The sequence below is a fragment of the Nansenia antarctica genome, assembly GCF_963989245.1.
Source record: "Nansenia antarctica genome assembly, chromosome: 15".
NCBI lineage: Eukaryota > Metazoa > Chordata > Actinopteri > Argentiniformes > Microstomatidae > Nansenia > Nansenia antarctica.
In genome coordinates, this window is record NC_137685.1 from 12,615,474 (window position 1) to 12,638,679 (window position 23,206).

A 23,206-nucleotide genomic window follows, 5' to 3' on the forward strand; every position below is an offset into this window, starting at 1 on the left:
GCTCCCGGACATATTAAGCATTATATTTTGGATATGTTGGATACAGTGGAAGATGTATACATTAAACTGTCTATCTTTCTCTACATATTTCTCAATTTTGTGTTCCTGAGCTGATTGTTGACTTCATGTAGCCTATGGGACCAGCCTCATTTATAAAGCTTTGCGTATAACTGGCGTAAACGGCTTGCGTACCTACGCAAAGCAAGAACATTTACCCACACCAACATTCGGATTATCAGGCATAATAAACCTGCGTCAATAAAGAGCATTGTTACACATAACAAACACTCTTTACAGACGGCAGACCATCCCTTTAGAAGGCCTTGGCTTCCAATCGAGTCACACTCGAAAATGAGCCATAGGGGTAGAAAAAGGAATCGGGATTGGCCCTTAATGTATTCCTCTCTACCGGTGCCATACTCTCACACATCCACCAGGGGGACCAAACACTTTTGAGATTGCCAGTCTCAAACCCTTCCAACCTCAAAGCCAGTGCTAATGCTTTTAGTACTTCTTCCTGCCAATTACAATAAATAAACATCAACAAATCTTTGGAAAAAATAAAAATAAATAAAAGAAAGGTTCCAATATTCTAAGTTCATGATTATTATATTTGGTTATCATTTCCACCTTAAGAGCTAAGCTGTGCGTAATATCACCTGCCACCTTAAGTGCGCAGTGCATTCAGGACCGCATTGATTCAGATCGGAGAAGAAGTTGAAAGTACCACAAGTTTCTCATGTTACAACTCCAGTCAGTTAGCCAGCGGTGTGACATCAACAGTAAGGCAACAGTAACACTACTGTTATTTTATGAAACTCCGTTGTCAGATGTTGTTGTAATTGTTATTTCATTTTTATGAATCTGTAATTATGAGTCAACGACGGGTTTTGCAAGAACCACACATACACCCATTGTAGTGTTTGCAATCATCCTACCCATGCCTGAACTGTACCCTGCCTGAACCCACTAAAGAAACCTGAACACAGTCAATCTCCTGTCATGTGTGTCCTGATCGACGCCCCGGGGGCGAATGGAGCATACTCTCATTGAACTATTCACCTTATACAGTCCTTTCCCATAACCTCACTAACAGCCTATTTATTTTCAAAGTTTTATTCTATTTTATTTTATCTGATAAAAGGCATATGAACGGAAATTAGGCTAGCCTATGTGTCACGCCAGAAGCCTACATGTAACCTCTTGCACTTTTCAATAAAATGTTATAAATCTAGACATTGTGGTATTTCTTTATATACGTATCCCAGCCTGCCTATCAATTGTTTCTCAATAAACAGTTATGTTCTCCTCATTGTCATACTCCCGAGTCCGATTAAGTATGATTTGACAGGCAGCTAAACTAAATGCCTTCCCAACCAGCGAGACCTGGTTATAGAAATTACGTTGTTTTATTGATAAAAAAGGGTAAAACTGGAAAGAGAAAATAGAAAACTCACATTAATCCCAAACAATTTAACAGACTTCAGTTAACGTAATGTGGAGTCCGTTCATTGATCGATGCAGTCTGTTCAGTTCCCAGTGTGGCGCGCGTTCAGCGCTGGACATATGGCATAGCGCGCATGCGAATCATGAAAGCCTATATTATTATATTTATTATATAGCTCGCATCTAATCGTATCGGATGAGAAATAGACATTAAACGGCATATATAGGCTACACAACAGTAATCACCGCGACAAACAGCTATATTATATTTTAATATGATGACCGGAATATCTCACGTTTGTCCGGTAAATTGAAATCTTCCCGGACACGTTGACCGACACCAATTTTTTCTAACGGAAACCCTGACACACACTCAATAACTTGTGTACGTTCGTACACAACAAACAAAACCACACTAACAAAAAACAAACAAACAAGCTTCTAACAAAGCTAGATAGCTAACAAGCCAACACCTGTGTGGCTAGCCTAGTAAACACTGACACAGCTTAGCATGTAACTCAGTACACTAGTTAACAAACTAACACGTTTGGCTATGGAATGTGATTACATAGTTAACAAACTAACATGTTTGGCTATGGAATGTAACCTACTACACAGTGGCGGCTGGCCGATAGAGGGCGCTGGGGCGCCGCCCCCACCTTCACAAAAAAAGTTTTTTTTTTAAATAAACATTGTTTATTCACAAAATGCGGCTGATATTCTGTCGGCGCCTATCAGCATTCATTAAAAATCCTCCAATACAATAAACATTTTTATCTGTGTGTGTGTGTGTGTGTGTGTGTGTGTGTGTGTGTGTGTGTGTGTGTAAAACTCACTGTTAAAATACATAGGGGAGAACGCGGGGGCGCCGGTCAATGGATGTCTATGCCAGGACGAATACTTTTCGTTTACACGTGAGCTGTAGCAGCGCTCCAATTGGCTGTCTCTATTTCTTGGCCAGGGCGCACAAATGTGCGTCCTCCTGAATCTCCTGTTGTATTGCAGACAATGCATTATGCTGAGGACTCCCGACTTCCGGTTTTCCGGACTTCGGGCTTCCGGAGTATTTTAAATGAACATTCGTAATGTCTGTCTCTGATGTTCATGGTCAATTAAATCAGCCTATTTTGTGCAACTAATAATGTTCCCGCTAATGGGTTAACCAAGCAGCCTCGCACCTAACGTGCAAGCACCTATCTTCGAACTATTCATAGCAATATGCGCGGAGCAAGGCGGAGGTACGGGTAAACACGGCTCATGTTCTGTCATCAAAGGTAAGAGTTGGTTTTCTTTAACTCAGCTGATGCATTGTTGTGTTTCTGACATGGTCTGGTTGTGTTTCTGACATGGTCTGGTTGTGTTTCTGACATGGTCTGGTTGTGTTACTGACATGGTCTGGTTGTGTTACAGACATGGTCTGGTTGTGTTACAGTCATGGTCTGGTTGTGTTTCTGACATGGTCTGGTTGTGTTTCTGACATGGTCTGGTTGTGTTTCTGACATGGTCTGGTTGTGATACATCATTGAATGTGTTGACCTGCTGTGATGTGTTGACCACCATCACTCTCCATCATCATCCATCATGTGTCTATGAAATAGATAGTACTGTACTACTGACTGCAGCATTCATCTCTGCTCATTGATGTAGCCATGTCACACAGACACATAGTACACATATTCATCTGCTACCTTTATTAACCTGAGTGTAGCTGTGAGGCCTGTACTAGCCTTGTTGACTAGACTTCCTCCTTGTCTGACACTGGGTATTGGACCGTACCGACGTCCATAGACCGGTCACTCTTCCACCTCAGTGTCTGTAGTTGACAGGGTAACTTCTCCATGGCCCACACGGTCATTTTAAGGGTGAAAGTTGAAATTATACAATGGTTGTAACGCCAGTGCGTGTTTATGCGCGTGCACGCGGAAAAAAACCGTGCACGCGAAAAAAAACGCGCGCTGCGCGGGCGAAAGAGGACCCCCCCGCCACACTGCTGTGCCCCACCCAAAAAATTTAGCACCAGCCGCCACTGCTACTACATAGTTAACAAACTAACACATTTGGCTATGCCATGTAACTCACTGTCGGTGTGTCGGCAATAAACATACAAACTTGTACATACACACAGCTTAGTAAACAATGCAGGGGGGTATTCCACGTACGTTGATTAGTATATCAGCGATTAAAATAAAAACCGCGTTCAGGCAACTCGTGAATGGGATTCAAGCCTCAGGTGATTCCTCGAACGAGGATCAGGCTTATGTCATCAGTGTTCACAGAAGACGAAAAATAAGATGTAAAATAGTGCAATACTGCCGCAATTAACAAGGCGAGGGAAATGGTTTGGCAAGAAATTGCTGACCGATTAAATGCGTAGGTCATACTAGCCCCAGTTATTGTTAAATGTTCATATTTTAATGAATGAATATTTACTACTGTGGTGATATCAGTAGCAGGCTACATATAGTCATATTGTCACGATGACATAGTGGTTTTGACCGCTGCCATAGTATTAAATCATCATTTTAAGATGATGGTTCAAATCCCTCTTCAGACACACTTTTTACTGCATTTCGTTGTCTGAATCTAATCTAAAATCTCATCTAAAAAAGTATGTAGGCTATAAAATGATGGTGTAGAGTAGACTCAGAGGATGTGTCAGAGTTGACTGAAGATGGTGCCGTTGCTGATGACAGCGAGGACACACAAGTAAAACAGCTCCAGATTAACCAGTTTCTGATCAGCCAGATGGAGAATCCACAGACCATGCCAAAGTACCAGAGGAACTAGCAGAAGCCTCAGATCTGTATGACTCCCACCATAACCGGGAGAAATGCAAGTGAATTACTCCAGATCATAGCTCAGCGCTTGGAGGCAGAGAAGACAACCTTGGTAGATGACCGGACAGCAGCACTCTGGCCACAGTACATGGAGATGATTGACCTAGTCAGTGCATTCATCAGATTGGAGAAAACTGGAAATTGGGATCAGCACCTTGATACCCTGACAGACATGATGCCATTCATTCCGGCTGCCTCCGGACATAGCTTGTATGTGAAATATACAATAATTCTATACCCGCACCTGCTAACTGTAACTTGAATACACAGCGAAAATGTGGGCCAAATACAATTCTCTTCGTCGTTGATTTGAATGTGAACGATTGATAGCTTTTCCAAATGTCTCTTAACTTTTTCAAGATCTTTGATGGTATTACAAACATGTATTTGATGACATCATTGGTTATTTATTGTTTAACAGATATTATTATTGACAAAATACTAGTGTTCCTTATTTATTTTACATAAATGAATATTCAGATCTTTTCCATACCTCCAGAAAATGCGCCAAATAGAAGACACACATCCCCAAGTTAACAAAAGATTTCTGGAAGATGGTCTGCAAGTTGTTCATACGTCAAATTAATACTAGGCTGGACTATCCCCCGACCTTGTAATAGAACAAGCCCTCATGCGAAGTATGAAACACAACGTTTGGTTCTAGTGGATGTGGGTTCTTTCCAACCCTGCAACATCTGTAATCAACAATGCAATGAAAGAAGTGACAGGGGTAAACTATGAAACTAGTGAACAGCACAAGGACCGTTCTGCATCAACACAGGAAAGAGACAACGCAGACACTAAATAAACAGACATAGGCAGACATCAAAATACTTGATGATACTTGATTGTTGGAGTCACAAAATCTGTTGCCGGGTATGAACACCTTCAACACCTAATCACTGGTGTGACAGCCCATAATACGGTGAATGTGGACCATTCAAAAGAGGTTGGTAGAAGGGTCTTAAATCTCACAACATAGCTATCTATCTCACGGCATTTGATAACAATGTCGAAGCGAGAGGCGTTTATAGCTTCGGTCTGCAAAGAGAATGTGGAGGACTTTCTACATTTTGAAAAACTCCACGTAACTTTGGAAAGATTACACCACGATTATGAACAGCCTTCATTTAAAGGACATGGTAGGGAAAAAGGTGACAGAATATACCTTCAAGAGGAAAGCACATGCAGTCACCATGGATTACAAATCCACAGTCAAACTGAACAAATTATCTGAAGCCTTCCAAGTATGAACAAATCCACAGTCAAACTGAACAAATTATCTGAAGCCTTCCAAGTATGAACTCTGAGCCCCCCAAAGAAGAGGTCAAGCTGGTGCCCACTGCGGGGAAGAAGCAGAACAAGAAGAAGGTGGAGGAGGTGGCAGAGGAGGAGGAGGAAGAGTATGTGGTGGAGAAGGTTCTAGACCGCATGGTGGTCAAGGATCGGGTGGAGTTCCTGCTCAAGTGGAAAGGCTTCTCAGACGATGACAACACGTGGGAGCCGCAGGGCAACCTGGACTGGCCGGACCTCATCGCCGAGTACATGCAGAACCACAAGCCCACAGAGAGCGACAACAAGAAAGAGACCGCGGGAGGGAAGAGGAAGACGACGGACCGACTAGAGCCCCCCAAAGAAGAGGTCAAGCTGGTGCCCACTGCGGGGAAGAAGCAGAACAAGAAGGTGGAGGAGGTGGCAGAGGAGGAGGAGGAAGAGTATGTGGTGGAGAAGTTTCTAGACCGCAGGATGGTCAAGGGTCGGGTGGAGTTCCTGCTCAAGTGGAAAGGCTTCTCAGACGATGACAACACGTGGGAGCCGCAGGGCAACCTGGACTGCCCAGATCTCATCGCCGAGTACATGCAGAACCACAAGCCCACCGAGAGCGACAACAAGAAAGAGACCGCGGGAGGGAAGAGGAAGACGACGGACCCTGAGGAGGCGGGAGGAGAGGAGAGCCGGCCCAAGAAGAGGAAAGACGAGGCAGAGAAACCGCGGGGCTTCGCCAGAGGCCTTAATCCGGAACGCATCATAGGAGCCACAGACTCATGTTCCTCATGAAATGGAAGAACTCTGATGAGATGGACCTGGTCCCGGCCAAGGAGGCCAAAATCAAGTGTCCCAAGGTGCTCATCTACTTCTACCAGGAACGTCTGACGTGGCACTAAAGTGGAAGGAGGGGAGTGGGTCGTCCGCGGGGGGGCGGAGGAGGGGTTGGGGGGAGGGGTGTGGCTTCTTTCATTACTACTCTTTCACGCTACACAGTATTCATATGACGTTTATTGGTTCTTACTAAAGTGTTACATTGACTCATGTCTCTCGGTTTATGGCGTCACGGTTTTCCAGGGGTTACTTTTAATTGTTTGATGTTTTTGGACAATAAATCTTTTTTTTTTGTTAAAAAAATAAATATATATATATATATATATATATCTTTATTTGCGTTCACATTTTACAATACACCTGGATGGCAGCAGTGTTCTTCTCTTTTCAACTCTAATAAACATGTTCATGGAACCCCAGTGGAGGGTATCAAACGTAACTGGCCTGCTCTGGTGATGGAGCTAAATGAAGAGGCTGTGGGAGGAAATGCCCAAGCCCAAGGCCTCCTAGGTCAAATCCAGCCGTATAGCTTTATCGCCTGGACTCACGCACTGGCTGATGTGCTACCGGTGATGACCAAATTGAACTTGGTTTTCCAGAAAGACGACGTAAATCTGGCCATGATCCGACCAATGGTTCACGCATCCGTAGCGGCACTAACACAGCTACGAGATGCCCCAGGCCCAGAAGAAGTTAAGTTCGGTCTGCAAAGAGAATGTGGAGGACTTTCTACATTTTGAAAAACTCCACGTAACTTTGGAAAGATTACACCACGATTATGAACAGCCTTCATTTAAAGGACATGGTAGGGAAAAAGGTGACAGAATATACCTTCAAGAGGAAAGCACATGCAGTCACCATGGATTACAAATCCACAGTCAAACTGAACAAATTATCTGAAGCCTTCCAAGTATGAACAAATCCACAGTCAAACTGAACAAATTATCTGAAGCCTTCCAAGTATGAACTCTGAGCCCCCCAAAGAAGAGGTCAAGCTGGTGCCCACTGCGGGGAAGAAGCAGAACAAGAAGAAGGTGGAGGAGGTGGCAGAGGAGGAGGAGGAAGAGTATGTGGTGGAGAAGGTTCTAGACCGCATGGTGGTCAAGGATCGGGTGGAGTTCCTGCTCAAGTGGAAAGGCTTCTCAGACGATGACAACACGTGGGAGCCGCAGGGCAACCTGGACTGGCCGGACCTCATCGCCGAGTACATGCAGAACCACAAGCCCACAGAGAGCGACAACAAGAAAGAGACCGCGGGAGGGAAGAGGAAGACGACGGACCGACTAGAGCCCCCCAAAGAAGAGGTCAAGCTGGTGCCCACTGCGGGGAAGAAGCAGAACAAGAAGGTGGAGGAGGTGGCAGAGGAGGAGGAGGAAGAGTATGTGGTGGAGAAGTTTCTAGACCGCAGGATGGTCAAGGGTCGGGTGGAGTTCCTGCTCAAGTGGAAAGGCTTCTCAGACGATGACAACACGTGGGAGCCGCAGGGCAACCTGGACTGCCCAGATCTCATCGCCGAGTACATGCAGAACCACAAGCCCACCGAGAGCGACAACAAGAAAGAGACCGCGGGAGGGAAGAGGAAGACGACGGACCCTGAGGAGGCGGGAGGAGAGGAGAGCCGGCCCAAGAAGAGGAAAGACGAGGCAGAGAAACCGCGGGGCTTCGCCAGAGGCCTTAATCCGGAACGCATCATAGGAGCCACAGACTCATGTTCCTCATGAAATGGAAGAACTCTGATGAGATGGACCTGGTCCCGGCCAAGGAGGCCAAAATCAAGTGTCCCAAGGTGCTCATCTACTTCTACCAGGAACGTCTGACGTGGCACTAAAGTGGAAGGAGGGGAGTGGGTCGTCCGCGGGGGGGCGGAGGAGGGGTTGGGGGGAGGGGTGTGGCTTCTTTCATTACTACTCTTTCACGCTACACAGTATTCATATGACGTTTATTGGTTCTTACTAAAGTGTTACATTGACTCATGTCTCTCGGTTTATGGCGTCACGGTTTTCCAGGGGTTACTTTTAATTGTTTGATGTTTTTGGACAATAAATCTTTTTTTTTTGTTAAAAAAATAAATATATATATATATATATATATATCTTTATTTGCGTTCACATTTTACAATACACCTGGATGGCAGCAGTGTTCTTCTCTTTTCAACTCTAATAAACATGTTCATGGAACCCCAGTGGAGGGTATCAAACGTAACTGGCCTGCTCTGGTGATGGAGCTAAATGAAGAGGCTGTGGGAGGAAATGCCCAAGCCCAAGGCCTCCTAGGTCAAATCCAGCCGTATAGCTTTATCGCCTGGACTCACGCACTGGCTGATGTGCTACCGGTGATGACCAAATTGAACTTGGTTTTCCAGAAAGACGACGTAAATCTGGCCATGATCCGACCAATGGTTCACGCATCCGTAGCGGCACTAACACAGCTACGAGATGCCCCAGGCCCAGAAGAAGTTAAGTTCCAGGCAGACTGCCAAGACGGCCTGTACAATGATGTCAGAGTGACACATGTAGGTGACCGGTCCGTTCAGGCGTTTAAAAATGCCCGAGCACGCTACATCCAGCATCTAGTAGATGCACTACACGAGTGATTCCCCGAAGATTCCCTAGATGTACTGAACAGCTTCGACATCCTTCTGAACCCCTCCCAATACCCACAGACGCAGGATGGTAAGTAGAAGCTAGGCCTATTTAATTAAGTTGGTTGCAAAATGCATAGTATAATTCTTTAAATAGGCCTATCCTTTTTGAATAACCTAAAATGCTTGTCTAAATTGCGAAATGTAGACTATGGCCGCCGCCCATCATAGGCTAATAATAATTATCATCATCATAATAACAATAATAATTATTAGGCTATAATAACAACAATGATGAAAACAACAGGATAACATTTAAACCTTCCTACTTTTCAGTTAATCTGGCTGTTGATGTCATTTTGTCATAAAAAAAAAACAGGCCATCACTGATTCATTATCACTCATTCCGTCCACTCAGCGCTTGAAGAATATGCCGAACCGGCCATCCAGACCATCATTGGTCATTTTGGCCAAGAAATTACCAGCGATGATGACTCAGCACCAGCCACAGCCCCGGTCATCGATGCCACAAACGTGCAACGAGATGCCATCGGTGTCATGACAGCGCTTCGTGGTTATGGGGGCTTGCGTTTCTCAACAGCCTGCGAAGTCCTCATCCGAGACTTCAGCGAAATTTACCCAGAGTGGGCCACACTGGCCAACATAGCCTGCTTGATTCCCGTCTCCAGTGTGCCTGAACCCAATTAAAACTGCGCACCGAAGTCGCCTTGGGGAGGGCAAGGTCACACGGCTAATGCGCATTGCAAGTTGCGGAGAGACACTTTGCACCTTTGATTTCAAGTCCGCAGCTGCACGCTTCAATGCTTTCAAAAAGCGACGTAATAAGTAGCTGAATGATATGAGCAGCCATTGTTATTTTTTTGTTTATTTTCAGAGTTTTTACTCTAGGCTATTTTATTTAAGGCTATCCCCTATCTGAGAAAAGGCATAGGCGTATGCGCATTGCAAGTTCATTTAAATCCTATGTTAGAAAGGTTCCAATATTGAACGTGCCACTCTGCTGGCCCACGACTCACAAATGGACTCCGCTGAACGTTTGATGGAGCGCCTGCTCTCTTCCATGAGACAACAGATCTCAGCCAGTCCCAAGACCAAGACCACCAACAGGGCAATCCAGACAGACTTGCTCGGCAGCACAACCAACCAATCAGACATGGCTTCCGTAACTCCCCCTCCTCCCCCTTCCACTTCCTGCTGCTACCCCAAACCCTCCTCCTCCCCCACCCCCACCCCTGCCAGGCACCACTTATGGTGCACCACTTATGGCACACTTTTGGTGCGCCACCCCTGGTGCACCCCCACCACCTCCTCCTTTACCTGGGATGCCACCTCCTCCTCCACCACCTCTACCAGGGATGGGGCAGGGAGGTCCACCTCCTCCCCCTCCCCTGCCTGGTATGGGCCCCCCACCTCCCCCTCCCCTGCCTGGTATGGGCCCCCCACCTCCCCCTCCCCTGCCTGGTATGGGTCCCCCTCCCCCACCACCCCCTCCCCCAGGTATTGGAGGAGGTATTATTGTGCCCCAGAACGTGCAGTTCTTGGGGGCATCCTACTACGCTCCTCTCCCCAAGGCCAGCCGCTGTCCCACACTGCGCATGAAGAAGCTCAACTGGCAGAAGCTGCCCTCCAGAGTGGTGTCTGAAAGCCAATCCATGTGGTCGTCAGTGCAGTCTGATTCCCTGGAACCTGACTACTCCAGCATTGAGGAGCTCTTCTGTCTGCCAGTGACTGACTCAAAGGCCAAAAGTACCAACACTACGGTCAAACGAGAGCCCAAAGAGATATCCTTCATTGATGCCAAGAAAAATCTAAATTTGAACATATTCTTGAAGCAGTTCAGATGCTCACATAAAGACGTTGTAGCTATGATCCAAAATGGGGACCGTTCCAAGTTTGACGTCGAGGTGCTGAAACAGATGCAGACGTTACTGCCGGAGAAACATGAGATTGAGAACCTCAAGTCATACCAAGGGGAGATAGAGAAGCTGGCCGGTGTGGATCGGTTCTACCTCGAGCTCCTATCAGTTTCATGCTACACCATGAGGATCGAGTGCATGCTTCTCTGTGAGGAGACCGCTTCTGTGTTAAAGATGCTGCAACCCAAAGCTGAGCTGCTGGACGCAGCCTGTGAGAGTTTGATGGAGAGCACTCGCCTTCCAAGTTTCTGCAAGCTCATACTTGACATTGGAAACTTCCTCAACTATGGGAGTCACACAGGCAATGCAGATGGCTTCAAGATCAGCACCTTGCTGAAGCTCACAGAAACCAAAGCCAACAAGTCCCGTATCACATTGCTCCATCACATCCTGGAGGAGGCGGAGAAAACCCATGCTGACTTGCTGAACCTTCCGGATGATCTAGAGATCTGTGAAAAGGCTGCTGGAATAAATGTGGATTCTATTCAGGCGGAGTCGAGCTCACTGGTCAAACGGTTGAAGGGTTCTGAGAAAAAAGTGTCCTCTTCTTCTCAGGAGGATATCAAGCAGCAGTATCTCACTGCTATGAAGGGGAACCTGGAGGCCTGTGAGGAGCTGCAGGAGCTCTTTGCCTCCATCGAAAAGAAGAAGGAAGAGCTAGCAGAGTATCTGTGTGAGGACACGTCCCGCCTCTCACTAGAGGAGCTGTTCAACACCATCAAGACCTTCAGAGGACTCTTCCTTAAAGCAATCAAGGACAACCAGACCTGGAGAGAGCAGGCCATCAAGGCAGAGAAGAGGAAGAAACAGCAAGAGGAGGATGACGCCAAGAGACCGAGGGGGGAGAACGGAAAAATAATTCGTAAAGCCCCCCCAGTTCAGGAGGAGGGCTGCATCAAAGACCACCTGTTGGCTGACATCAAGAAGGGCTATGCACTAAGGAAGAACACCAGGGCCCAGGCAGACAGGGGCAGCCTGCCCTCTAATGACAAGAAAAGGGATAGCACCCAGCCTGAACATGCCAAGCTTGAGCGATCATCAGCCGTAGATACCCAAGATGGCATAGAAGTGGACAAGGTGGCATCAACCATTCAGCAAGGATCGCAGGACAGACTGCCACACACAGGGGAGTCCACATCAGGCCTTCCAACAGGACTCAAACTGGATTCATCAGAGACCATCGCCCCCCTCAATCCTGGATTGGATCCCCTGCTCAAGGAGGGATCTTCAGAGAGAGATGAGGGCATGGCTACTGAATCCGGGGTTGAGGTTAAGGATGTGAACCGTAACGAATTATCCTCTACTGGGGATGCTACTAGGGAAGGAAACACAGAAACAAAGGTGATGGATCAGAGAGGGGCTGATGGAACGGTGGTGGATGGGTGTCCAGTGTCAGCACCTACCTTGGCCACAGTTGACGGAGACATAAAGTCCAAAGAAAAGACGCAGCAAAGGAGTAGGGGTAGATTTCAACCATTATGGCTTGCGGCTCTGTTCGAAGGCCTTGGCTTCCAATCGAGTCACACTCGAAAATGAGCCATAGGGGTAGAAAAAGGAATCGGGATTGGCCCTTAATGTATTCCTCTCTACCGGTGCCATACTCTCACACATCCACCAGGGGGACCAAACACTTTTGAGATTGCCAGTCTCAAACCCTTCCAACCTCAAAGCCAGTGCTAATGCTTTTAGTACTTCTTCCTGCCAATTACAATAAATAAACATCAACAAATCTTTGGAAAAAATAAAAATAAATAAAAGAAAGGTTCCAATATTCTAAGTTCATGATTATTATATTTGGTTAGCATTTCCACCTTAAGAGCTAAGCTGTGCGTAATATCACCTGCCACCTTAAGTGCGCAGTGCATTCAGGACCGCATTGATTCAGATCGGAGAAGAAGTTGAAAGTACCACAAGTTTCTCATGTTACAACTCCAGTCAGTTAGCCAGCGGTGTGACATCAACAGTAAGGCAACAGTAACACTACTGTTATTTTATGAAACTCCATTGTCAGATGTTGTTGTAATTGTTATTTCATTTTTATGAATCTGTAATTATGAGTCAACGACGGGTTTTGCAAGAACCACACATACACCCATTGTAGTGTTTGCAATCATCCTACCCATGCCTGAACTGTACCCTGCCTGAACCCACTAAAGAAACCTGAACACAAAGTCAATCTCCTGTCATGTGTGTCCTGATCGACGCCCCGGGGGCGAATGGAGCATACTCTCATTGAACTATTCACCTTATACAGTCCTTTCCCATAACCTCACTAACAGCCTATTTATTTTCAAAGTTTTATTCTATTTTATTTTATCTGATAAAAGGCATATGAACGGAAATTAGGCTAGCCTATGTGTCACGCCAGAAGCCTACATGTAACCTCTTGCACTTTTCAATAAAATGTTATAAATCTAGACATTGTGGTATTTCTTTATATACGTATCCCAGCCTGCCTATCAATTGTTTCTCAATAAACAGTTATGTTCTCCTCATTGTCTTACTCCCGAGTCCGATTAAGTATGATTTGACAGGCAGCTAAACTAAATGCCTTCCCAACCAGCGAGACCTGGTTATAGAAATGACGTTGTTTTATTGATAAAAAAGGGTAAAACTGGAAAGAGAAAATAGAAAACTCACATTAATCCCAAACAATTTAACAGACTTCAGTTAACGTAATGTGGAGTCCGTTCATTGATCGATGCAGTCTGTTCAGTTCCCAGTGTGGCGCGCGTTCAGCGCTGGACATATGGCATAGCGCGCATGCGAATCATGAAAGCCTATATTATTATATTTATTATATAGCTCGCATCTAATCGTATCGGATGAGAAATAGACATTAAACGGCATATATAGGCTACACAACAGTAATCACCGCGACAAACAGCTATATTATATTTTAATATGATGACCGGAATATCTCACGTTTGTCCGGTAAATTGAAATCTTCCCGGACACGTTGACCGACACCAATTTTTTCTAACGGAAACCCTGACACACACACAATAACTTGTGTACGTTCGTACACAACAAACAAAACCACACTAACAAAAAACAAACAAACAAGCTTCTAACAAAGCTAGATAGCTAACAAGCCAACACCTGTGTGGCTAGCCTAGTAAACACTGACACAGCTTAGCATGTAACTCAGTACACTAGTTAACAAACTAACACGTTTGGCTATGGAATGTGATTACATAGTTAACAAACTAACATGTTTGGCTATGGAATGTAACCTACTACATAGTTAACAAACTAACACATTTGGCTATGCCATGTAACTCACTGTCGGTGTGTCGGCAATAAACATACAAACTTGTACATACACACAGCTTAGTAAACAATGCAGGGGGGTATTCCACGTACGTTGATTAGTATATCAGCGATTAAAATAAAAGCCGCGTTCAGGCAACTCGTGAATGGGATTCAAGCCTCAGGTGATTCCTCGAACGAGGATCAGGCTTATGTCATCAGTGTTCACAGAAGACGAAAAATAAGATGTAAAATAGTGCAATACTGCCGCAATTAACAAGGCGAGGGAAATGGTTTGGCAAGAAATTGCTGACCGATTAAATGCGTAGGTCATACTAGCCCCAGTTATTGTTAAATGTTCATATTTTAATGAATGAATATTTACTACTGTGGTGATATCAGTAGCAGGCTACATATAGTCATATTGTCACAATGACATAGTGGTTTTGACCGCTGCCATAGTATTAAATCATAATTTTAAGACGATGGTTCAAATCCCTCTTCAGACACACTTTTTACTGCATTTCGTTGTCTGAATCTAATCTAAAATCTCATCTAAAAAAGTATGTAGGCTATAAAATGATGGTGTAGAGTAGACTCAGAGGATGTGTCAGAGTTGACTGAAGATGGTGCCGTTGCTGATGACAGCGAGGACACACAAGTAAAACAGCTCCAGATTAACCAGTTTCTGATCAGCCAGATGGAGAATCCACAGACCATGCCAAAGTACCAGAGGAACTAGCAGAAGCCTCAGATCTGTATGACAGTGTTATGGCTGCCACCATAACCGGGACAAAGCAAGTGAATTACTCCAGATCATAGCTCAGCGCTTGGAGGCAGAGAAGACAACCTTGGTAGATGACCGGACAGCAGCACTCTGGCCACAGTATATGGAGATGATTGACCTAGTCCGTGCATTCATCAGATTGGAGAAAACTGGAAATTGGGATCAGCACCTTGATACCCTGACAGACATGATGCCATTCATTCCGGCTGCCTCCGGACATAGCTTGTATGTGAAATATACAATAATCCTATAATTCTATACCCGCACCTGCTAACTGTAACTTGAATACACAGCGAAAATGTGGGCCAAATACAATTCTCTTCGTCGTTGATTTGAATGTGAACGATTGATAGCTTTTCCAAATGTCTCTTAACTTTTTCTAGATCTTTGATGGTATTACAAACATGTATTTGATGACATCATTGGTTATTTATTGTTTAACAGATATTATTATTGACAAAATACTAGTGTTCCTTCTTTATTTTACATAAATGAATATTCAGATCTTTTCCATACCTCCAGAAAATGCGCCAAATAGAAGACACACATCCCCAAGTTAACAAAAGATTTCTGGAAGATGGTCTGCAAGTTGTTCATACGTCAAATTAATACTAGGCTGGACTATCCCCCGACCTTGTAATAGAACAAGCCCTCATGCGAAGTATGAAACACAACGTTTGGTTCTAGTGGATGTGGGTTCTTTCCAACCCTGCAACATCTGAAATCAACAATGCAATGAAAGAAGTGACAGGGGTAAACTATGAAACTAGTGAACAGCACAAGGACCGTTCTGCATCAACACAGGAAAGAGACAACGCAGACACTAAATAAACAGACATCTGAGAGAGACAGTTGACTTCTGACAGAGACCGTTTACTTCTGATAGAGACAGTTTACTTCTGACAGAGACAGTTGACTTCTGAGAGAGACAGTTTACTTCTGACAGAGACAGTTGACTTCTGACAGAGACAGTTGACGTGTTGAGGGTTTCTGACACCGTGAGAAGAGGAGGGAGATGGCGGCCGTGCTGCTCCATGTGCTCGAGCGGCCCGAGCTCAACCAGCTGCCCAAGGCGGTGCAGAACAAGCTCGAGCGCCGCCTCACAGACCTGCAGCGCGAGAACGGCGCCCTCAGAACGTAGCGCGAGCGGCTCACCTCGGACTGGGAGCAGCAGTTCTTTGACGTGGAGAAGCGTCTGACGGACAGCCAGGAGCAGGTGGTGTCTCACACCCGCGTCTACACCGCCCTGAAGTACGATAACAGGCAGCTCGTTGAGGAACTGAACAAACTGAAAGGTCTGGATGATGAATCATCAGGAGAGAAACCAGGAGAAACACAGGGCAAGGCTAAGTATGAGATCGAGGCTGAGAGGAGAGAGCTGGCTCGCCTGCTGGAGAAGAGGACCCAGGAGGTGGACAATCTCACTGAGGACCTGAAGCGTCTGGACGCCAAGCTGCTGGAGACCAACACAGCCAAGGTGGCGCTGCAGCTCCAACTGGACGAGATACAGTCAGCAGAGGTGTCCATCCAGCACCGTGAGAGGCGTGTGCAGCAGGAGAAGGAGCTCCTGCAGAACCAGAACAACTGGCTGAGCGCCGAGCTGAAGAAGAAGACGGAGGAGCTGCTGGCCGGAGGCAGAGACCACGACAAGCTGACCGGAGCTGGCCGGAGGCAGAGACCACGACAAGCTGACAAGCTGACTTTTTATTTTATTTTATTTTATCTGATAAAAGGCATATGAACGGAAATTAGGCTAGCCTATGTGTCACGCCAGAAGCCTACATGTAACCTCTTGCACTTTTCAATAAAATGTTATAAATCTAGACATTGTGGTATTTCTTTATATACGTATCCCAGCCTGCCTATCAATTGTTTCTCAATAAACAGTTATGTTCTCCTCATTGTCATACTCCCGAGTCCGATTAAGTATGATTTGACAGGCAGCTAAACTAAATGCCTTCCCAACCAGCGAGACCTGGTTATAGAAATGACGTTGTTTTATTGATAAAAAAGGGTAAAACTGGAAAGAGAAAATAGAAAACTCACATTAATCCCAAACAATTTAACAGACTTCAGTTAACGTAATGTGGAGTCCGTTCATTGATCGATGCAGTCTGTTCAGTTCCCAGTGTGGCGCGCGTTCAGCGCTGGACATATGGCATAGCGCGCATGCGAATCATGAAAGCCTATATTATTATATTTATTATATAGCTCGCATCTAATCGTATCGGATGAGAAATAGACATTAAATGGCATATATAGGCTACACAACAGTAATCACCGCGACAAACATCTATATTATATTTTAATATGATGACCGGAATATCTCACATTTGTCCGGTAAATTGAAATCTTCCCGGACACGTTGACCGACACCAATTTTTTCTAACGAAAACCCTGACACACACACAATAACTTGTGTACGTTCGTAGACAACAAACAAAACCACACTAACAAAAAACAAACAAACAAGCTTCTAACAAAGCTAGATAGCTAACAAGCCAACACCTGTGTGGCTAGCCTAGTAAACACTGACACAGCTTAGCATGTAACTCAGTACACTAGTTAACAAACTAACACGTTTGGCTATGGAATGTGATTACATAGTTAACAAACTAACATGTTTGGCTATGGAATGTAACCTACTACATAGTTAACAAACTAACACATTTGGCTATGCCATGTAACTCACTGTCGGTGTGTCGGCAATAAACATACAAACTTGTACATACACACAGCTTAGTAAACAATGCAGGGGGGTATTCCACGTACGTTGATTAGTATATCAGTGATTAAAATAAAAGCTGCGTTCAGGCAACTCGTGAATGGGATTCAAGCCTCAGGTGATTCCTCGAACGAGGATCAGGCTTATGTCATCAGTGTTCACAGAAGACGAAAAATAAGATGTAAAATAGTGCAATACTGCCGCAATTAACAAGGCGAGGGAAATGGTTTGGCAAGAAATTGCTGACCGATTAAATGCGTAGGTCATACTAGCCCCAGTTATTGTTAAATGTTCATATTTTAATGAATGAATATTTACTACTGTGGTGATATCAGTAGCAGGCTACATATAGTCATATTGTCACGATGACATAGTGGTTTTGACCGCTGCCATAGTATTAAATCATCATTTTAAGATGATGGTTCAAATCCCTCTTCAGACACACGTTTTACTGCATTTCGTTGTCTGAATCTAATCTAAAATATCATCTAAAAAAGTATGTAGGCTATAAAATGATGGTGTAGAGTAGACCCAGAGGATGTGTCAGAGTTGACTGAAGATGGTGCCGTTGCTGATGACAGCGAGGACACACAAGTAAAACAGCTCCAGATTAACCAGTTTCTGATCAGCCAGATGGAGAATCCACAGACCATGCCAAAGTACCAGAGGAACTAGCAGAAGCCTCAGATCTGTATGACAGTGTTATGGCTGCCACCATAACCGGGACAAAGCAAGTGAATTACTCCAGATCATAGCTCAGCGCTTGGAGGCAGAGAAGACAACCTTGGTAGATGACCGGACAGCAGCACTCTGGCCACAGTACATGGAGATGATTGACCTAGTCCGTGCATTCATCAGATTGGAGAAAACTGGAAATTGGGATCAGCACCTTGATAATTAATAATTAATACTAGGCTGGACTATCCCCCGACCTTGTAATAGAACAAGCCCTCATGCGAAGTATGAAACACCATGTTTGGTTCTAGTGGATGTGGGTTCTTTCCAACCCTGCAACATCTGAAATCAACAATGCAATAAAAGAAGTGACAGGGGTAAACTATGAAACTAGTGAACAGCACAAGGACCGTTCTGCATCAACACAGGAAAGAGACAACGCAGACACTAAATAAACAGACATAGGCAGACATCAAAATACTTGATGATACTTGATTGTTGGAGTCACAAAATCTGTTGCCGGGTATGAACACCTTCAACACCTAATCACTGGTGTGACAGCCCATAATACGGTGAATGTGGACCATTCAAAAGAGGTTGGTAGAAGGGTCTTAAATCTCACAACATAGCTATCTATCTCACGGCATTTGATAACAATGTCGAAGCGAGAGGCGTTTAAAGCTTCGGTCTGCAAAGAGAATGTGGAGGACTTTCTACATTTCGAAAAACTCCACGTAAGTTCTAACTTTGGAAAGATTACACCACGATTATGAACAGCCTTCATTTAAAGGACATGGTAGGGAAAAAGGTGACAGAATATACCTTCAAGAGGAAAGCACATGCAGTCACCATGGATTACAAATCCACAGTCAAACTGAACAAATTATCTGAAGACTTCCAAGTATGAACTCTGTGGGTATCCACCTGCGCTCTGCTCAAAAACAGTGTTTCTCCCAGTGAACAAACCCCAAATTGCAAAAGCAATATGGAACGCAGTCCCTCATGATGGTGCCAGAAAGAGACATCCCGTACTTTACTTTACTTTTATTTATTTGTATAGCACTTATTAAGACAGCAGTCACAAAGTGCTTCACAGTACATTTGGTAGAATATTGCATAACACAGCAATAAACAGCCAGTGTAATTCATAAAAAAGTAAACAAGCATTTCACACAAGCAATAAAACAAATGATAACATGAACGAATGATAAAATCAATGCAAATATCAGAAGTAAAAAGAGAAAACAACGTATAAAAATGCCATCCTATATAAGTGGGTTTTTAAACGTTTTTTAAAAAGTGGTACAGACCCAGCTAACCTGACAGTGAGGGGGAGGCGATTCCATAATGTTGGAGCTCCAACAGTAAAAGCACGGCCACCCTTTGTTTTGAGCCAGGTGTGTTTTAAGGAGGGATTTAAAAATCTCCAGGGTCTGAGCGGCCCGTACGTGGAGGGGGATGCTGTTCCAAAGTTTAGGTGCAGCAGCCGCAAAGCCTCATGGTCATGGGTAAAGGTGAGCCCATGTGACTGTGGCGTCGTGTTGAAGACAGGCTGAAAGCGATGCAAATGACTCCACCCTGCCCCCACTGTGATAGATGACACCAGTCCAGTATGGAGGGTTACCTGCTGGTTGCCACCTCCAAAGTGAGTTTCTTTAATCTCTCTGCTATATTTACAAGAATAGTTCTCACTATAGTCTACGTCAGTCATGTCAAATTCAAATACACAGGGGGCCAAAATAAAAAATTGTTACAAGTGGAGGGCCGGGCTGGTTCAATGTTTAGTAAAACTCGCAATTATTGCACATATTGAACCAATACCAATAACACAGCCTATATTGCACTTAACATTAATCATTAAATTAAATTAAGTAAAACATAAATAAAATCAGTTGCAATATTTTCTCAAGGCTCTTTCAGTTCTTCTTCTTCTTCTTCGGCGTATGGGTAGTTGTTTTTCCTCTCCACTCCACCAGGCTCGGGGCCGAGGGGCTACCCTTTTACCACCCCGAGACCTGGTTGAGGGGCTCACCCGGGCTATATTTCTGGACACCCCTCCAGAAGCCACGTCATCGTCTCGTCATCTAATACCGACAGACCATGCATCCCGTTGGGTGGGTGGTACACCGGGCAATCCAGGATAATATGGTCTGCGGTTTGGTCCTCTGCGCCACACTCGCACGACGCATTTGGGGCCAAGCCCCATCTGTGCATTGATGAGCGGAAACGCCCGACGCCGGTCCGGAGACGATTGAGCCTCACCCAGGATAGCCTTGGCAAGTCCATCCCGAGGGGCTCAGCGCCGGCGACTGGGATGTGGTCGCGGAGCTCTTTCAGTAATGAATTGAAAACGTTTTTTTTCTCTTCTTTTTTTTAACAGGTAAACAGCAAAATGTAATTTTCATTCAAAGCTCAATGGCAAGATAAATGCAAAAATGAAACAGCATGCATTAAAAAACAAATCAGTTTGCTGCTCTGATCCTCACCAATGACTGTCTTTTATAATAAAATTAGAAAAGTTAGTGCAAACGTGCAAAACAGTTGCATTAATTTCTTAGGCAACATTTCCCTGGGTCCATTCAACTGGAGAAAAAAATAATAATTCCCTTCAAAGAAATATCAAGTCCAAGTCCTTTCTGCTCACTTGTCTGAGGCTGAGCCCGATACTTGGTGTCTCATCTTGAGTACAAGTTCATTAATGTTTGGGGTCAGGCTCTGAGCTGAGGAAATCCTCAGGATTGAGTTCAGGTGTTCATCAGTAAGATGCACATGCCCAAGATGCTATGTGATATTTTGTTTAGTTTCATTAACGAAAACAGTAGTTCACACACGTATGTGCTGCCAAACATAGACAGCGTGCGAGCAACTTGGGTGCGCAGCTCAGGCATTGTGTCGGGGATGAAACGAGCAAACTCAGCAGCGCCACGGACGCCATTTTGCCTTCAGTGTGTCATTACAGCTCCATTTGGAGATTTGCTGATGCACTTTCCACGTCAACTGCAAATGGATTGCTGAGCAGTTGAAGCCTGCTTTTTTGGGCTTCAAAGTCGGAAAATCTCCGCCTGAATTCGGCGGTTTGTCAGCAAACTGTGTACTCGGGAATTGACGGCGATGTTCAGACCTCCACTGTGACTGTGCTGCTACTGCTCATGACTAGTACTGACGTGAGGAGAAGACGCGGGGTCGCGCTCGCTCGCGGGCACTCGGTACGCGCCAATGCACTCGCAGTGCATCTTGGGACTTGTAGTATTATGGTGCTGCGGGCACAGAATACTGCGGGCCGGTTTTAATAGTAATTAAATATCATCCCGCGGGCGAGAGAGAACTCATTCACGGGCCTGATCTGGTCCGCGGGCCTTGACTTTGACACATGTGGTCTACGTGAATAACTACGTCATTCTGGGTCAGGGTTTCTCTCAAACTCCTCAGTCTTTCAAACTGGTGCTTGATATTGTAAATGTGCCTGGAGAAGTTTGAGAGGTGTTCCTGTGTGAGCTCCACCAACTTCTCAATGGAGGTATTCATCAGAGCAACGCATCCGGGTACTTTCCCCTCCCGTAATGTCCACGCCCCTTTTTGGGTGATAGAAGAGTAGAAGTTTGACTGGCGGTCAATGGGAATTTCTGGTCTTTGCTTGTTATGACACGGGGGCGAGGGAGCTCAAGGACACGACACCGGAGGCAGAATATAGTGTTAGCCCCGTAGGGTATTTATTTACAGTGCAGGTGGGTGGAAACACAGATGATGAGTCCGGAGGTTTCAGCCTGGCGGGCTGGGGGTTTCAACCTGGCGGGATGGCGGTAGTGGTTGGCATAGGCTGTGGAGGAACAGGAAAGCAGGGTAAGTCTCCACGGTAGGTCAGTACACAAGATATCAACGAATCACAAGAATAGGCACAAGAGCAAAGTTCATAACTAATCACAGCGGATACTTGCCAGGTCATTCTTAGGGAAGAACTGACGATGATTGAAGGGAGTCCAGGGTAGATGTAGCCAGAGGGTTGATTGGGGAGTGGAGACAGGTGTGTGGGTTTGACTGTGGCTGGATAACCCTCCAATCACCGGGAACGAGCTTCACCTGCGGCGGAGAGCACGCTGTGCTCGGGTTGTGGGGGCGGGGGAGGGCGTGTGTGACGGCCCAGCCGTAACAGGACCCCCCCCCGAGGGGGAGCCTCCTGGCGACCGGCCCGGAGCCTCCGGGTGGGCCCGATAGAAGTCCCTGAGGAGGACTGGGGACATGATCTGGGACCGGGGAATCCAGCTCCGTTCCTCTGGGCCATATCCTTCCCAGTCCACCAGGTACTGGAAACCCCGGCCACAGCGACGAGCCCTGAGGAGCCTCCTTACCGCCCACTGGGGGTGGCCATCCACCAACTGAGGAGGGGGCGGTGCAGGGGCTGGTGGCATCAGGTCGCTGGCGACATGGGGCTTAACCCGGGAGACGTGGAACACCGGGTGGATCCGACGGAGGGAGTGAGGGAGGACCAGCCGGATGGCAGCGGGGTTGATGACCCGGTCGATGACGTAGGGGCCGATGTACCTCGACGCCAACTTCCGGGAGGGGACATTGAGGGGGAGATCCGCCGTGGAGAGCCAGACCCTCTGGCCCACCTGGTACACCGGAGCTGGAGTGCGACGACGGTTGGCGCTTCGGGTAGTTCGGGCGGTGGCCCGAAGCAAGGCCGAGCGTACGGAGGTCCAGACCCGACGACAGCGAAGGAGGTGTGCCTGGACTGATGGTACCGACGCTTCGCCCTCCTGGGTAGAAAGCAGGGGTGGCTGGTACCCCAAGGAGCACTCGAAGGGGGACCGGCCGGTGGCTTCATTCACCATGGCGTTCAGGGAGTACTCCACCCAGGGTAGGTCC

The 23,206-nt window shown here is 45.9% G+C and overlaps 3 pseudogenes across 3 annotated transcripts; all 3 read left to right on the forward strand.

Moving 5' to 3' along the window:
* Window positions 1-5,582: 5,582 nt before the first annotated feature.
* Window positions 5,583-6,448, forward strand: LOC308171143 (chromobox protein homolog 1-like; annotated as a pseudogene). Its single transcript has one exon. The product of its transcript is annotated as a chromobox protein homolog 1-like (transcript).
* Window positions 6,449-7,345: 897 nt separating this feature from the next.
* On the forward strand, window positions 7,346-8,211 carry LOC308171144 (chromobox protein homolog 1-like; annotated as a pseudogene). Its single transcript has one exon. The product of its transcript is annotated as a chromobox protein homolog 1-like (transcript).
* A 1,792-nt stretch (window positions 8,212-10,003) lies between these two features.
* On the forward strand, window positions 10,004-18,340 carry LOC308171145 (inverted formin-2-like; annotated as a pseudogene). Its single transcript has 3 exons — window positions 10,004-11,861; window positions 16,082-16,611; window positions 18,190-18,340. The product of its transcript is annotated as an inverted formin-2-like (transcript).
* Window positions 18,341-23,206: the final 4,866 nt, after the last annotated feature.